We start from the raw sequence: 16,300 nt of genomic DNA on the forward strand, positions 1-16,300 counted from the left end.
TTGATAGTCAATTCTTGGCTTCTGGAAGAAGAGTTGTACTGGAGACATTAACATACTGAGTGGAAAAACTGAATTTGCTAATAGGCTTCATTTCCCTCTTATTTTCCCCCTTTTATAGTATCTTTCAAAGCAGTAAGTCCAACAACTTTGTATTCCAGACAGGTAACTCCTGTGTTCTTTGCAGTAAAACAGTATCAGGAGGACTGTTCCCCTCCTTCAGCCCCATTTAGCACTACAATTAACCAGTCCTGCTTCATTAATACATGCTCTCTGCCTGCATGCAAAACATCCAAGTTACTGATAACTCCACCTCAAAACCTACATAACATAATCTCTGGCCAAAAAAAAGGAAAAAATTAAAACTTCAAATAATTAAGAAAAAAAGGAGTTCTTTTTAAAATTATTGTTTAAAAATCACTGATACAGATAATCTATCATTCAACTCAGAAGTCTGATATTAACATTCAAGGCACTACAGCATCCTTGTCCAAAAGCCTACTGCCTACTATTCAGCAAAGCAATTTTATAAACTAAGTCAAGACACAAGCAACTTGTAGTTTTAATACCTAGAAATCCCAAAAAAACTTTTTTTATCCTAGTCCTTAAAGTAGTATTGTAAATCATATTTGAAAAACAACTCCACAGAAATGCAGGGTCTTACATTTGTCCTGTTAAGCAATCCAGCACACTTCTACTAACATTAGTGGGACAATGGATCAAACGCTTCAAAAATCTCAGAGGTTCCAAAGCCTGAACTCAAGACTATTTTTCTAAAATTTCTCAGATGCCAGAAATCAATTCTCTACCAGGAGTTACATCTGTTATAACTACAGAAACATCCAGGGCTTAGGTCCAAATAGTAAAGATACAGCCATACAACACTGAAATTTTCACTTTAATGATACTTTTACTTTACCTTTATAAATAAATCTATTCAAAATATTTATTTATACGACCAAAATACAGGTTTCATATTGCATTTTAAACACTTCCAAAATGAAGTATATTACTCAAGTTCACAAAGATTCAGCAAACTTTCAATTATTCTTTTATCCCTTAAAAGGAAGGTCTTGCAATAGAAAAAGCAAGTGATAAGAAAATGTACTGCCTTACTTGGACAGCCTCAGCTGTAGTGCACTAAGTGATTGAATACAAATATTAATACTACTGACAAATACTACTGAACAAATTAAAACAAGCCATTAGGGCCTTTTAACTTGAAAAACAACTGATTGAAAACAAACATGCAGTTCTCAACTTCAACATTTTTTGACCATTATAGGCCTGGCTAGAGTACAAGGCAAAATATCTTGCTAACAAGCAACAGCATAGTTGTTTAAACCACAAAGCTCTTCCTCACTTTATATTCCAAGGAAAGGCCTGTCATTCTTTAATTATTACATTCTGAAATCTTCCAAGGTTCCCATAGGGACACTGGAAAAATAAACATCACTATAACTACTTCAGTAAAATACAGCCGACAAAAATAGGTTTGGAGTAGGTTTAATGATTTGCAGTATCAGCATTAGTGGAAAAGTTTTCAAACCCCCCCTCTAATTTTTTTATCACCTCCAGCAAAAGAGATGTCAATGTATAGCGAACCAGTTTTATGAAGAAAGATACATCCCTAGGGAAAAAAATAAAAAAAAAATGGGGAAAAAGAATTGCCCTAGGAATGTGCCCCAAATAGCTTGTTCCAAAAAAGGTCAATTTGCTTTATCATCAATGTTGTTTGTCTGCTGCGCAAACATCTGCTCTTCTTGTGGCAACAGCAACGTTAAATACAGAAAACTTGGCCTGGTCTGGGTCTTGGAAGGCCTGTTCTTCAGACAGCCGTGTCATACATCCAGCCTTCCAGACTATGAGGTGAACAGGCAGAGTTTTTGCAACTGGTCTGGCAATGTCACACAGGCCATTACAAAGGGAGCAAAGTGTCAGGCCAGGGAATGGCTCTTCAAAGTGCAACATGCTCCAAGGGGTCCCTGAAAAGCAGCTCTGCTAAAACCAACAGGTACAAGCTCTCCCCTGTTTAAATCCCCATCTCCATAAAGAGAATCAGCATGAAGTTAACAGAACACAACATCCTCTTTTTCAGCAGGACCTGCAGTTTCCTTGATCATGGATACCAGAGGGACACACTGTCTCTGCAGTTTTTTGAGAGCAAAAGGTAGTATGAGCATTTATTTCCTTTGGTACTTCATTCAACCTACAGAAATACACAGTGGCATAGCTGATTTTTATCTACACACACATCTCTTTTCAAGGTTGCTAGCCATGTGTGATACAGATTAAGGTCCAGCAGCTTGCTGTGCCAAATAGAACTCTTCCTCCTCCAAATGAGGAGTAAGTGTGGGCAGCATGTCCCTTGGCTCTTCCTGGAATTTCACTTCAGCAGGAATTGAAGTTCATTATATAAAAGTTTCAAATTCGGCAATTCTCTATGACCACAAGTCCTACACAGTGTTTATGGAGGAGGCTACTCCAAAAAATATTCCATGTTGTTATCAATCTCTGTGGAGGAGATGGATAGATAAGACTTGACCTATAAAAACTGTTCTGTGAAAACACTTGGCCACTCCACCTGGTCGATACTTCCGATCTAACCCTGCCTGGGAAAACTGCGCCACCACCCTCTTGGCAAGATTCCTTTCACTTATTCAACCAATTAAACACGGCAAGAAAAACCAATCTCCCAATTCACCCTCGGGGTAACCAATGTCTTGATGTAGTAAGATAAGCTGCATTTTCAAACAAGGTGAACCTGTCATGACTATTCCTTCAATGTACTTAAGTCTCCATGGGTCTTTCCCCACATTTTTATGTTCTAGTCATTCATTCCACTTATGCTTATAACACACTCAACAAAATTCAGTAAAATGAGAATATTACAAGTGTTAGAAATCTAGATTTTTTCCCAGTTGAAATTTCACCAGAACTTCACTAGAAGTAACATGCTAAACATAGAGAAAAACAGTCAGGAAGACTCCATCTGCCAAGCCAGGCATGCAGAGGAACATATGTTCTACCCCCTGGCCCTGAAAAGGAGTATTTTATTACAATTACAACAACCATCCAGCAGAAGAGAGGCAAAACAATGGGTTCTGCAGTAGTGACATTGAGCTTCAACAGTCTGTTTATCATATTTATACGGGAGGGAAGCAGTTACTAGCATTACTTACAGCACATTTAATTTAATTTAAACACAGAGGTTAATTTTCAAACTCTCAGAGATAAAAGTCCACCTCCAGAAGAGCTGACACAGGGACTACAGCGACATGGTTTATAGCCCAATATAGTTCAATACCATGATTACACCGAACAACATCAAAATAACAAAACAGCACTATTGGATGCTTTACTTGCAAAGTTAGTTTCATACTCCTGCCTTTCTCTCCCTCCAGCTCCAAGCTTTTGTCTGCAGAGCTTGGGCAGGTCAAGCCCTAGAATTCAGATTTTTCAAGGCTAACCCACTGTCAGAGGAGAGGAGCTGGTCGCGAGCTCCTTCCTCTTCTTCCCTCACCTGCTAGTGCCCCTTTCCCTCCCCAGCACAGAGCTGCTGTAGGCATGGGCTGAAAAGAACCCAAGTGAGATGAAGGTTATGTTGACTGTTAAAGAAAGTGCTGCAGACTTGGTGCAGCAATTGAAATGGGTCCCCACGACTTATTTAAATAGAAAACAGGACAATGTTTAGGAATTCCTCTTGGTGTCTCACTGATGCAATAGTAGCCTTTGAATAAACAGAGTGGCTAACTCTGCTAAGATGGAAGATACTGTACTGCTGACTGCCAGGTTGCAGTAAGATATTCATATCTTACTTCCCAAAGGAATTACAAAACATGCTCCCTTAGTGATCCAGGTATCCCACAGCAAACCCAGCCTTCTGCTCACTGCATTGTTCAATGTAAAATGCCACATCAAGTCAAACGTATAGAAATTAAAAGCTGTATCCACCAGAATTGTCAACAGCAATGGTGAAAGTTCATTATCACAGAATCACAGGATACGCTGAGTTGGAAGGGACCCATCAGGATCAGAATCCAACACTCAGCCCTCCACAGGACCATTCCCAAGAGTCGCACCATGTGCCCAAGAGTATTGTCCAAACACTTCTCAGACTCTGTCAGGCTTGGTGCTGTGACCACTTCCCTGGGGAGTCTGTTTCAGTGCCCAACCACCCTCTGGTTAAAGAGCCCTGACACAACTTCAGGCCACTCCCTCGGGTTCTGTCACTCGTCACCACAGAGAAGAGATCAGTGCCTACTCCTGAAGGAAACAGATTGGAAAAGAAAACCACCATGGGAAACTAGTTGCTTGCCATTTCAAGACAAAGACCCCTTTCCTTCACTAGCTAAAAATAATTATTAAAATACATACAGAGCTTTACCACACAAAGGAGAAAAAACACATAACCTAGGAGATTGTCACCTAACTGAATCCAGAAGGCTCTCTAATTCTTCCTAGTGCTGCCCTTGGGGGGGGGAAAAGGAAAAAACTCCCAACAATAAATAAATGAACAAACAAACCCCCCTCCCCCCAAAAACCCCCAAACTAAATGACCACGAACCCAAAGCAAAATAATGCATTGACAGCCCCGTTTTTAAAAGCATTCTGCAGTTTTGAAATTTCTGCTAAATTCCTGAAAGGAACTTAACAAGTGTTTCTATTTTACAGGCTCAGTCCAGACCCGAAGTATTTATTTTCCACTGGCTTCTATCAGCTGTGACTATGAAATGTGTAAATAGCATTTTTGAGTTAAGACAGACCATAACTGAAGGTTTCAAAAAACTCCGGAAAGGAAGTGTGAGAGAAAACTACTCCCAGAATAAACAGTATTTCTCAAAACAAAGCGGAAATAATTGACAATCAGCAAGGCAGAGCTGCTTAAAGCCTAATCTGAGAGGAGATGGAAAAGAAATCTCTCCACCCACTTAAGGTTGGCAGAACAGCCTAAGAAAGCTTTGTTGCAGTTTCTGCCAACTCTCCAGAGGAAATCGGGATGAAACACTGTAGTCAACAGCGATAGCAGCTGAACCACAGAACATTTGTTAAGGCAATGTAAAAAATAAAAGCCACAAATACCCTTCTCAGTTTTAACAGTTCAGATTCATTTTTCACTCCCTCAGAACATTTTTAACATGTTTTTCCTGATGAATAGTTAAGTGCCAACATCTGTAAGTACAAGTTAAGAATTCGGCATTTTCCAAGAATGAGAAGTATGTCCACAGATTCCTGTACTACGGTGTAGAACAGACACGATATTTTGGATCGTAATGTGTTCGCACTTAAGTCAAGTAGAGACCATCCAGACATCTTTGGCTACAGCTACCACAAAATATTCTTCAACAGGAACTTTAAAATCAGAGAGAAAAATAAAATATCTTTCCCAAACAATCAAGAGTAGTTCTGTTTTTTCATTTCCCAGACTCAGATGAAAAATAATCCCTTCGTTCCTGAAACACCCACTGCAGATCTGGACAGCGCTTCCATACCACATCAAGATATGGCCATTATTGTTGCATATTACCATTCTTTCCCGTCCCAAGAATTTCAGTAAAGCACCCTATGTTTAAATATTATTATACTAGCCAGCAAAGTGAAATATTGAACTTTAATTCATGCTGCTGTGGACTGGAATTCTGAAGCAAGATTTAACTGACCGTTCTACAAGACTCCTGTTTCACCTAATAAAGAGGGTGGAAATGCTCTGGGAGAAAATCAAGAGCAGACAGGAAATAAGTTTTGTGATATTTAAAAACCCTGAAAGGCTAACAAAGGAGAAGGGAAAAGGTGGTCTTAGGCTTACAAAGCAGAACACTGCTTAGACTCCATCCCTCATGCTGTCATAGAGCTGGAAACAAGTCAATTAAAATGACACTTCTGACAGTCAAGCTTGAATTTTGCATTCCTCAATATCTGACATGTAACTCAATATGCTGGTATTTGACTACCAAAAAATGCTGGACATTTAAGCTGTAAATAAAATCAATCATACCTGTGCTTAGAATTACTAAATGTTCTGAAAAGTCAAAATAAACCAGGCATCAAAAATGAATACTTTAAGTAAAATTCTTAGTTCCTCAAAGCGTTATTTTTTATTATGTAAAGCAGAGATAACACCTTCTAATCTGACTAGGCTCTTGAAAAAGAGCTGTTTGTGGAACATTGTGTGTTGATGAATATCAGTGAAAAAAATCTAATATTGTGCAATAAATAGAGTGTGCAACCCCACTTCAATGAGAGAGAGGGGAAAAAAAAGAAAAAGGAAAAAAGAATTACTTGCGTGTCAAGTAACAGCACTCCACTGTAAAGACCAACTATTTTTTATGACCACAGCAGAGGCCTGAAATATGTACTCTCTAAAGTACTTGTGGAGGCATCATTAATTTCATCGTTTCCTTTGTTTCACATTTATGGTTTTGCATCCCTAATTAAAGAATTGTTCAATATATATTTTATTTGTAATTCAAATAATCCTCTCAATGAAAAAAAAAAAAGGAAATTAATCCTCTAGAAATTCTGCTGCATGCTGTAGTAACATAGAAGTGTTTTACCAGAAGAAAGCTAGCAACTTTGGTCCACAGAACATGGGCATCCAGTACATGACCCTCACTCACTGAAGGACCAGTGCTGCAGGCTGTCACTCTCTTCATGGACCAGCACTAAAAAAGGCCCCTGCTCAGCTTCCCAGGTATTTCAGAGCACTCTAAGTGTCTCTATTTCTGAAGCTACAGAAAGAAGGATACTAAGGGATGTTCAAAGACCAGTAAAATATTGCAGTCTGCCTTACGCTGCCTTCTCTTGCCTCTCACAAACACACGATCCAGTTTCACCTCTTGTCTGCTGTGACTCCTTATCCCAATGCTTTTCTTCTCAACTACTCAGTCCCAACCTCTCCCACAAGACTCGTCATCCAGTATCCCTCTGTCCTGTCCCCACACTGCCTTGCCACTTTACGGGATGGTTTCTGCCCACGCTGTCCACAATTTTCTCCACATCTCTGCCAATGTAGTGGGTTTCTGTGGCTGGGTTTTGGTAGGGGGTGGGGGCGGCTACAGGGGTGGCTTCTGTTAGAAGCTGCTAGAAGCTTCCCCTGTCCAGCAGAGCCAGCCAGCTCCAGGATGGGCTTCCTGTCTCTGGCCAAGGCCAAGCCAATCAGGAGTGATAATAAAGCCTCTGTGATAACATATTTAAGAACAGAAGGTTGTTGCGCAGAAGAAATTCCAGCCAGGGAAGAGCGGAGTGAGAACATGGGAATAACAAGATGGACACCAAGGTCAGTGCAGAAGGAGGGGCAGGAGGTGCTCCAGGTGCCGGAGCTGAGGCCCCTATGGCCCATGGTGCAGACCATGGTGGGGCAGCTGTGCCCCTGCAGCCCATGGAGGACCATCGGGATGCAGAGACCCACCTGCAACCCATGGAGGAGCCCATGGGAGCAGGTGGATACATGAAGGAGGCTGTGACCCCGTGGGAGCCCAGGATGGAGTGGGGTCCTGCCCAAGACCTGCAGCCCATGGAGAGGAAAGCCCGTGCTGGAGCAGGTTTTTCCTGGGTTGGACTTGTGGCCCCTGTGGGGGACCCACACCAGTACACAGTACAGTTTATCCGTGAAGGACTGCACCCCATGAAGGAGTGACCCACGGGACAGCAGTTTGGGAAAAACTCCTGCCCAAGGGATGGATTCACGCTGGAGAGGTCCATCAAGGACTGTCTTCCGTGGGAGGGACCCCACAGGAGCAGGGGAAGGACTCCTGTCCCTGAGCAGCGGCAGAAACAACAACTGACTGTAACTCCCATTCCCCATCCCCCTGCACCGCTATGGGGGAGGAGGGAGAACATGGAAGGAAGAAGGGGTGGGGGGAAGGTGTTTTTAAGATTATTTTATTTATCATTATTTTGCTCTTATCCTGTTAGTAATAAATTTAAGTACTATCCCCACTTTGAGTCTGTTTTGCCTGTGAAGGTAATCAGTAAGCAGCCTCTCCCAGCTCTTAACTCATGAATCCGTAGCTGGTTTTTTTTTCTCTCCTCTGTCCAGTTGCAGAGGGAGAGTGAGAGAGTGACTTTAGTGGGTACCTGGCATCTGGCCAGGGTCAACCCACTACAACCTCACATCTGCTTTTTGTATCAGTCTGCTCATGCCTATTTCTCTATCTCCAGGCCCCCATCCCATTGCCCTGCCTGTCACAGAAGCCACCATGAGCAAAGTTCTGCTAGTTCTCTAATTTCTTACTTGTCCTTTCAAACTCTGGTCTACCCAGCTGGAGTCTCTCCTAAAGTCCTAGTTTCCATGATAATGCCCTGCCACAATCCTTTCTCAAATTCCTTGATGTATTTTCTTTCTCCTTTTACAACCACTAGTCTTGAGCACCTTCACTTTTCATTACATTGTGACTAACAAGCAAGGACTAGAGCTACACTACATCATCCTGTCTTCCTTTTACTTCAGAATTTTCATTAAAGGAAATATATATAAAGCAAATATATTGAGGTCAGACATATGACTTCTGCTGATACTGAGAGTTTCATTACGTCCTTATATGAGCAACTAACACTATTAATTTTCAGTTTGGAGGAGAAAAAAAAGCTATAAAAGCTCTGTAAAACTGAAAGCACTTTTAATCTCTTTAAATTAGTTAAAGGATATGCTCTAATCCTTGTGAGAAGGAGGGTGATCAGACTCCACAAACTCTCCTCTAAAATGACTCATTTGTGTAGCCATGTATTCCTAGTGTACATTTACACTCGGAACTTGCCAAAATGCGCACCTGTCAAATCTCACACAGAACACGAATAGTTTGAGTCCTGTCTCTCCCTCCTCCTTTACAGTGTTTTTACTCTCAAATTCTCAGCACATCCCTGCAGACACTTCCCACCAAGTGGCAAGGGCCTCACAGAAGGCCGGTATTGCAGCCAAGCTCAAATAGCAGGCAAATTCTTCTTCAGGATGTCACAGGCTGGTGCCCACTGTATGAACAAGAACACGTAACAATATACCTTTACACAAAATATTCTTTAAAAGCAGAGCATAAACCTGCTCCTAAACACTTCATATCCTGTGGGTTTCCCTGACGCTTGTTTATATTTGCATTGCAACACAGCTCAAAAGCCCCAAGCAGAGCTTGAGACCTTGTACAAATGCATACAATTACACTCTTAATTCTGCCCTTATGGACAACATTTGAAATGTAAGATGTTATATGAAGCCCTGCATTCATGACATTAAACCAAAGTTCAAACATTAAAATAAAGTTGAAAATTCAGAAAAGCAAGAATAACTTTGATATAATGTAAGTCAAATGGAAATACTAAAAACTGTAGTGAGTAGGAACTTAGTGTCATGTGAAGGAATTTTGCCTAGGTTAAAATAATACATGTCTCCATGACTTTGTATTCAAATTTCAAGTTCCCAGTCACAAAAGAAAAACACCCTTCCTATGTCCACAGAAATTTTTCCAGTTCCACAGCTTAAGCTCCCACTCCACACATACCTCACAGCATTTTAATGCCACCATCCTATATTATTTCTACTGTAAGAACTGCAACCCACTCATTTGCTTGCACCTTGTATTCAAGCTGGGTTCATAACTGCCTGATTCTTTTGCATTGACACAATGACAAAAAGACTGTAACTCTAAAAAAATGTGACATTAAGTCATGTTCCAAGAACTCTTCTTAGTTTTGTGACACTTCAGGGAATTATGACTTCAAGAGTAGCACTCTATCAGACCAAGTGTACTCCTTAAAGGTCTTCAAAAATCCTAGAACTTCAGCACTCTTTCAGAGTTACCTTAAAACTAATGCAATTGAAATAAAAAAATAATTAATCATTTGACAATTCAGTACCATTAGAATGTAAATTGCCTATAATAAACTTGATTTGGCCCACTTGAGAATAAAGGCCATATCATAACTCTTAAGTACCTAACTGTGCACCAGATCCGGCACTCTATTTCTCAACTACAATCATCTTTGCTTTCTTCCTGATTAAGTGATCACTGTAAAATAATGCTGATTAAGATATTTTTATTTTGACCGCAGTTCACCTCATGGCAATTTTAATAATTTTACTGCAAAAAAGATCAACAATCCCCATTAATATAAATCAAACTCTGAACAGAATCTGCATTTTGAAGGTGACAAATATTTTTCCCAACACCTGTAACCACTCTACAGCAAACATTTTCTGGAAGTAGTAAGTTCCTACATAAACCACCTACATCCGTGAGCACACACGCACATGTGCCACATTTTTGCACCACAGCCCTTTTTGCTTTGATCCACACCTCCTCTGTATCACTAAGGATGCAGTAAAGAGTAATTCTAGAACCCAAAGCGCTGATGGATCTAGCTATTTATGAAACAAAAAAAACTTTAACCTTATTTTTCTACTCAGTTTCTTCATCCTGTTTTTAGGCACCCTTATGCTTATATTACCTAAACACAGAATGTTTTCAAACCATCCTTTAAGGGCATATTGCTTCAGATGGAGCCTTCAGAGTTCCCAATGAATCAAGTGAAGGGATTCCCTAATGGTACCATCTGAACTGACTTTCATCACTTATGTCAGTGTCCCCATGAATGACAAGTTAGAAATAAGAGACACCTCAAAACCATGTACTCTTACATGCATGTATTTGCAGGTCTGAGCCTAAATTAAGAGTAATCTTTGAATCTTACCCCCCATAGTAATGCAAAGTTGTCCTGCTGTATGCCTGTTATGATATGTACATAGATAAAAGCATTTGCTTATTACAACATTGATGACAGGCAATTTTTCTATGACAATACAGTAATTTTATAACAGGATACAATTATTTGGTTTTATTTATCAGCTTAAGTTAAAAAGAGGAGGCAGCAAGTTAAATTAACAATCTTTCTGTAAATGAACAATTGCTTCAGTTTCAAAGGATAGACTAATCAAAGAGAACCATTAGGATCAATAAAAAATGTTCTTCATCTTCAATTTAAAGATATATTTTCAACATTTTTTGAGGTTTTTTCCCTAAATGCAGACAGGAGAGGTGGTCTTGTATGCATCTGATGCGCTGGACAAAATGTTTCGCAAGTTGTGATCCTAAATACATAAAATACTCACTGAGTTCTGAAAATTCTTTGAATGCTTTTACCCAAGTTTTATCTCAAAAGTCTTGTTTATTAGAAACTTGAAAGGAAAAGCCATGGCAAGACATAGCACACACAAACAAGTTTGAGATAAGTAATGGGATAATAAGGAAGTTGGACACATTTTCAGAAGAGCACGGAACACAAATTCATTAATTTCTATACAAAAGCAGCAGGAGAGAAAGAGTCATTTAGTTACCTCAATCCAGTAACCACACTTCAGAAGAAGGTAACATACACAAATTTTAGTTATGCTTATAATTTTTAAATATTCTTAGTCTGGATACTTCATAAAAATACTTAAATGGAAAGTGCACTCTAATAAAAATAGATTCCACTTGCAGGTAATAAGACATTTTGCAAATATAAATCATAATTAAGTCATAAGCAAAATGAATGCCAGGAATTCATTACTTTTCACTCTGAAATTAGTTTATAGAAGGTTTGTTCTATGAAAAAACGACTTGTAGTGAGGTGAATTCACAGCTCACTTCTCCCAATGTCATCTTGTTTCACAGATCACAAAGGAGTAAGTTAAATAGTTCACAGTGAACGGAAGCAAACAAACATCTATTTTTAGTATGGAAAACTTATGTTCCAAATTATATGACCATTTTGTTAATTATTTCATCATCTCACCCTGTTCAGCAAGAATCCTCAGTTCAAACACCTGGTCATGACACCTTTTCTTCCTCTAGACTTGAGCAACATACTAAATTAGTGCAAGTTTAACAACAATGTGAAAGATGGTCAAAACTTTCTGAAATCTGAACCCTACGAATTTCTAACACTTATCCACATGAAAACAGTACCAAAATACTACTACTAAAAATGAAATTTAATCATAATGAAGCATCAAATAAATATATGGAAGTATTCATATTTGAAAGTATGGTTTATGAGTGCATCCATCCATACAGCTGACAAACAGACCTTGTTACTCTTAAACTCTTCTCGACAAATGGGTCAAGTCCCAGGCCAAACCTAAATCACTTCCATAATAACACAGTGCACTCCCTACCTATTACAAAAAAAAACATGAGAACTGTAACATTTCCCTTCCTACAATCTGAACATTCTTTTTTTTCTGATCTCAAATCCTTCGGAAAGTATGGCAATTCCTGCTCTCATTAACACCTATTTTTATATTCTTAGTCTGTATTTACTCAGAAGTCACCACAAAACATTCCTACTAGTTTTAGTTTGGCTTCACAACATTGCTCATAAAAAACCCCCACACAAAACAAAACAAAACCAAAAACAAAACAAAAACCCCCCCCACCCTTAAATTGTTGCTCTCTTTCAAATTCTCCAGTTATATGTTAGCAAGTAAAATTGATTTCTAAAACTAGTGTCAATTGTAAGGGAAAAATCAGCATTCATATGCTATACGTGCAAGAATTCCAAATGCATTCCTCCCCAACAACTCTTGATTGAACTTATCCACAACTGATACCTTTTCATACCTATCTATACTCTACCAATTTTCTATTCTATATTAATACTTCTTCCAACCCAAATCTTTCTCCATTTATCATAAAAATGTAATATTCAATTGATTGTTTAAATATTCTCAGTTTAATCTCAAAATGCATTCAAAAACCATCTGTACACCAAGAAACACACACCTGGAAAACCTGAATTCAGTCCGGATATATGCAGGCAACTTTAGCAATATTCATTCAGAGGAAATGGGCTGCTTATCTAACTGCCTAAATGGAAAGGACTCTTTCACACAATAAGGTATTTTGAGATTATTTTCTTGTTATTTTTGAAATAATGATGGCACATAAATTAAAAATTTTACATCCAGCAGCAAACGGAAGGCTGGTATTTTCAATAGCCATTGTGTACACAGTCCATAAAAAGGAAACAAACCAGAAGGGCAGAATGCAGTCCTTACAAAGACCTGTAACAGAGGGGGTATTCAGAAACATTTGGTTTTCGTCCTCTAGATTTACAACTGCTCTCAGACACATGTGGATTAATAATTAAATTAATAATTTTGACTAAGCAATGTCACCACCAACAAAACCACTCATGCATAAATATAAGGAAATTGCTGTCAGGAAGGTGACACAGATTCAAAAGACACAACACTCCTGCAGTCACAGTATGTGTCTGCATTCAGGTCTCCTCATAATTTCTACCCATCACCTGACTTGAATCAGATATGATTAAGCAGAGATGTTTCAAAGACAATTCACTTTTTGCATGCTCTGCAAAGGTAGGTGGGTGGCAGGAGAGACTCCTAAACCCACACAGCCTACAACAGCATCCCCTTACTTCTTAATTACAGGGCAACTCTGTGGGAACCAGCCACAGGGGTGGGAGCAGACATCTTCCCCTACAGGTGCTGTAGTTGTGACAAAACATTTAATTCAGGGATTCCAGTCAACCACAAGGCACCATCAACAGGAAACCACGCTTTACTAGTCACTTCTGCTCACAGAATTACTCCTCAGGGTTTGCTCTTTTCCTGCGTTCTGGCGTGTTTTTTATCAAGAGTCTATGTACAGATTCCTCGCGTAGCCAGCAGATACAACTATTTGAGAACTGAGTATTCCCTGCAGCTCTTTTGGCGCATAGATATTTTAATACAAGGGGGGAAAAGGGAAACAATAGACAAAATATTTTGCATGAAATCTGGGCAACTCCAAGAGTAACAACTTTTCTGATTTATACTTCTTTTGACATACAAATATGTAAAGATGATTCACAGGAAAGTGGGATCTTACTTTATGAAGCCGAGAAACCTCTCTCAAGAAACCTGACATCCACAGAGTATTTCTTCTAGGAAAATAAATTAATACACATTAATTTGGGAAATTACTGCACTGGGTTATCAAGATATATTGGGCCTTTATCCTCATAGGAATGCAAACATTTAATTTCTATTGAAATCAACAGGACACCTGTGACTGCATCTCTCTGTCCACCCTGATGTAAACTGCCAATTTCAGACAAGACAGAACTACAGAGTTGTGAAATTTATTTGTGTATACATGGCCTCATTACAAAAGAAAGGAAGAGAAAGAACGCTTCAGAGAATGAGAATCAAATATTCCCTTGTGTACTAGAAAGATGTCTAAGTCCATAAAAAGGGAGTAATGAATAACAACAACACCCTCAACATCCTCACTCTTCATTTAGTTTGTACTTCATTGCAATTTTTACTTCTTTACATAGAGGGGCAGACAAAACTACAATGATAGGTAGTTTCTTAATATTATATAATAATCAGAAAAGTTCGAAATGTTTATTTTCTTGCTTTTCATTGTGGAGCAAAGTTTAAAATCAAATTACTTTCCTATTGTTTCTTGTGAGTATTTCCAATTAAATTTTTCATTATCTTTTCATCAAACATCACCTTACCCACGTAATTTACAATGAAGTTGTTGGGATTTTGAATATCAAAACTCATCCAAAATCAAGCTTTCTCAGATGACTTCTAAAACCCTTGCAAAGGGTTCTTCCTACTGCAGTCAGATACTGCATGTTCTGAGTTTTCCCTAGCTGGGATTTTTTTGTCCTCTGTACTTTTTGCATAAGCCAAGGTGCAGTGCCTCCCCTACGTACCAACCTACAATTGACCAATATTGACTGCAGAGACAAATCTTACTGCTTGCTCCCTTACAACTTTCAAATAATGAACTGCTCAGTACTATTTCAAGTGTCAACAGAATTTCTCACTCAACACAACAGTTAATTTAAATCAACTACTTCTGCGTGCAAGGAAGGATGGAAAGTGTGTGTTTTAACCCAACATTAGTACCTGATTTAATTTTATTCATGCTCAAAAATGGTGGCACCAATATAATCACAGTAAACTACAAAACCTGCAGAGACAAATGTTTCATCTACACTATGTCGTAGTAGTTCTTTACAAACCTTTACAAATGGATGCCTTTATCTTAAAATCCTTTTGAATCTCAAGCAGAAGTCAACTTCAACCCGAGAAACAGTGACTGTCAGTAACTTGGGTTGCTAGTCATTAAAACAGACAACACCTGCTTCAGCTTCTCCTCACTCTTACCAGTTGGCAGTACAGCTTGCCCTGGCTCCATCTGCTAAGCTAAGAGCCACTCATACTGTGGTGTTTTCCCCGTTTACACTCATTTTAGTACACTTTAGAACAAATGTGAATTCAGTATTTAAGAGTAACTGGACTGACAAGTACTCGCTGTCTGAAATAAGGGCAGGGCAGGTTTCCCACAATGTACTGGCCAACGTGCCTTATCTGAGTGACATTCCTGCAGATAAAGGCATTTCAGCTTTTTTGGCTCAATCAAATCACAAATATCTCTGCTGATACTAATAAAAAGATTAAATAAACAAGAAAATGCATTAGATACACTTCAGTCAGCAAGGCCTAATGAAATTTACTCCCAAGGGCTTGAGGAAGCAGGGAAAGTAAATTCCAACTCAAGTAAACATTCTATTCAAGAACACACAGAGAATGAGCACAGCTCTAGAAGATCCAAGAGAGGCAAAAATAAAGGAAATTTCATTTTTGTAAAATCTAAATTCCACATCCACACCTACCTCCTGAATACATCTGTCCTGCAGCCTTAAAACAACATTGCAGAATTCAAGCTTGACAGATGAGTGCCACCGCAGGACATCAACAATTTACTGAAATTAGCAGTCTGAATCACTAGGGGACTGAAAAATATACACTCTCCAGCTGAAAGTCAACCTATTAACTTCCAACCGTGTATGGTGAAGCATAGTGGGTGGGCTGAAATTTGCTTATAGTTAGCTGAATCCCAGTAAGCAAACAGGCAGTTGCACTCAGAAGGAAGCAACACTGACAAGGAAATTATGCTAAAGATAAGTGATGGAGTTACAACCAAGCCTAATTCTCATCTATCCTCCTTCCATAACTGTCCACAGATAATAGGGAATAGTCTGCGTTAACTGAACTATCAAAAAATTTATTTTATAGATATATACGTGAGTGTGTGTGTATCCACACATATACATATATAAAAATAAATAAGTTCTACATGTATATGTATATTCCACTTAATGAAAATTTCCATGGGAAGGTCATGCTTGCGGGTAACATCAAGTTTCTCAGAGCAATTTATTGCCTCCACACAAATCTCAATCAAAAGAATCACAAAGGGAGAAAAAAATTTCTCAATTTTAGATTTGTTCATGAGCAGCACCATCT

At 38.9% G+C, this 16,300-nt stretch overlaps 1 protein-coding gene across 10 annotated transcripts in view; it reads right to left on the minus strand.

Moving 5' to 3' along the window:
* Nucleotides 1-16,300, minus strand: part of CDC42BPA (CDC42 binding protein kinase alpha) — a 187,397-nt gene that overhangs the window by 126,984 nt on the left and 44,113 nt on the right. The gene's annotated exons all lie outside the window — the stretch shown is intronic.

This window comes from Neopelma chrysocephalum, unplaced genomic scaffold (genome assembly GCF_003984885.1).
Source record: "Neopelma chrysocephalum unplaced genomic scaffold, ASM398488v2 Primary Assembly neopelma1_108, whole genome shotgun sequence".
NCBI classification, from domain to species: Eukaryota; Metazoa; Chordata; class Aves; order Passeriformes; family Pipridae; genus Neopelma; species Neopelma chrysocephalum.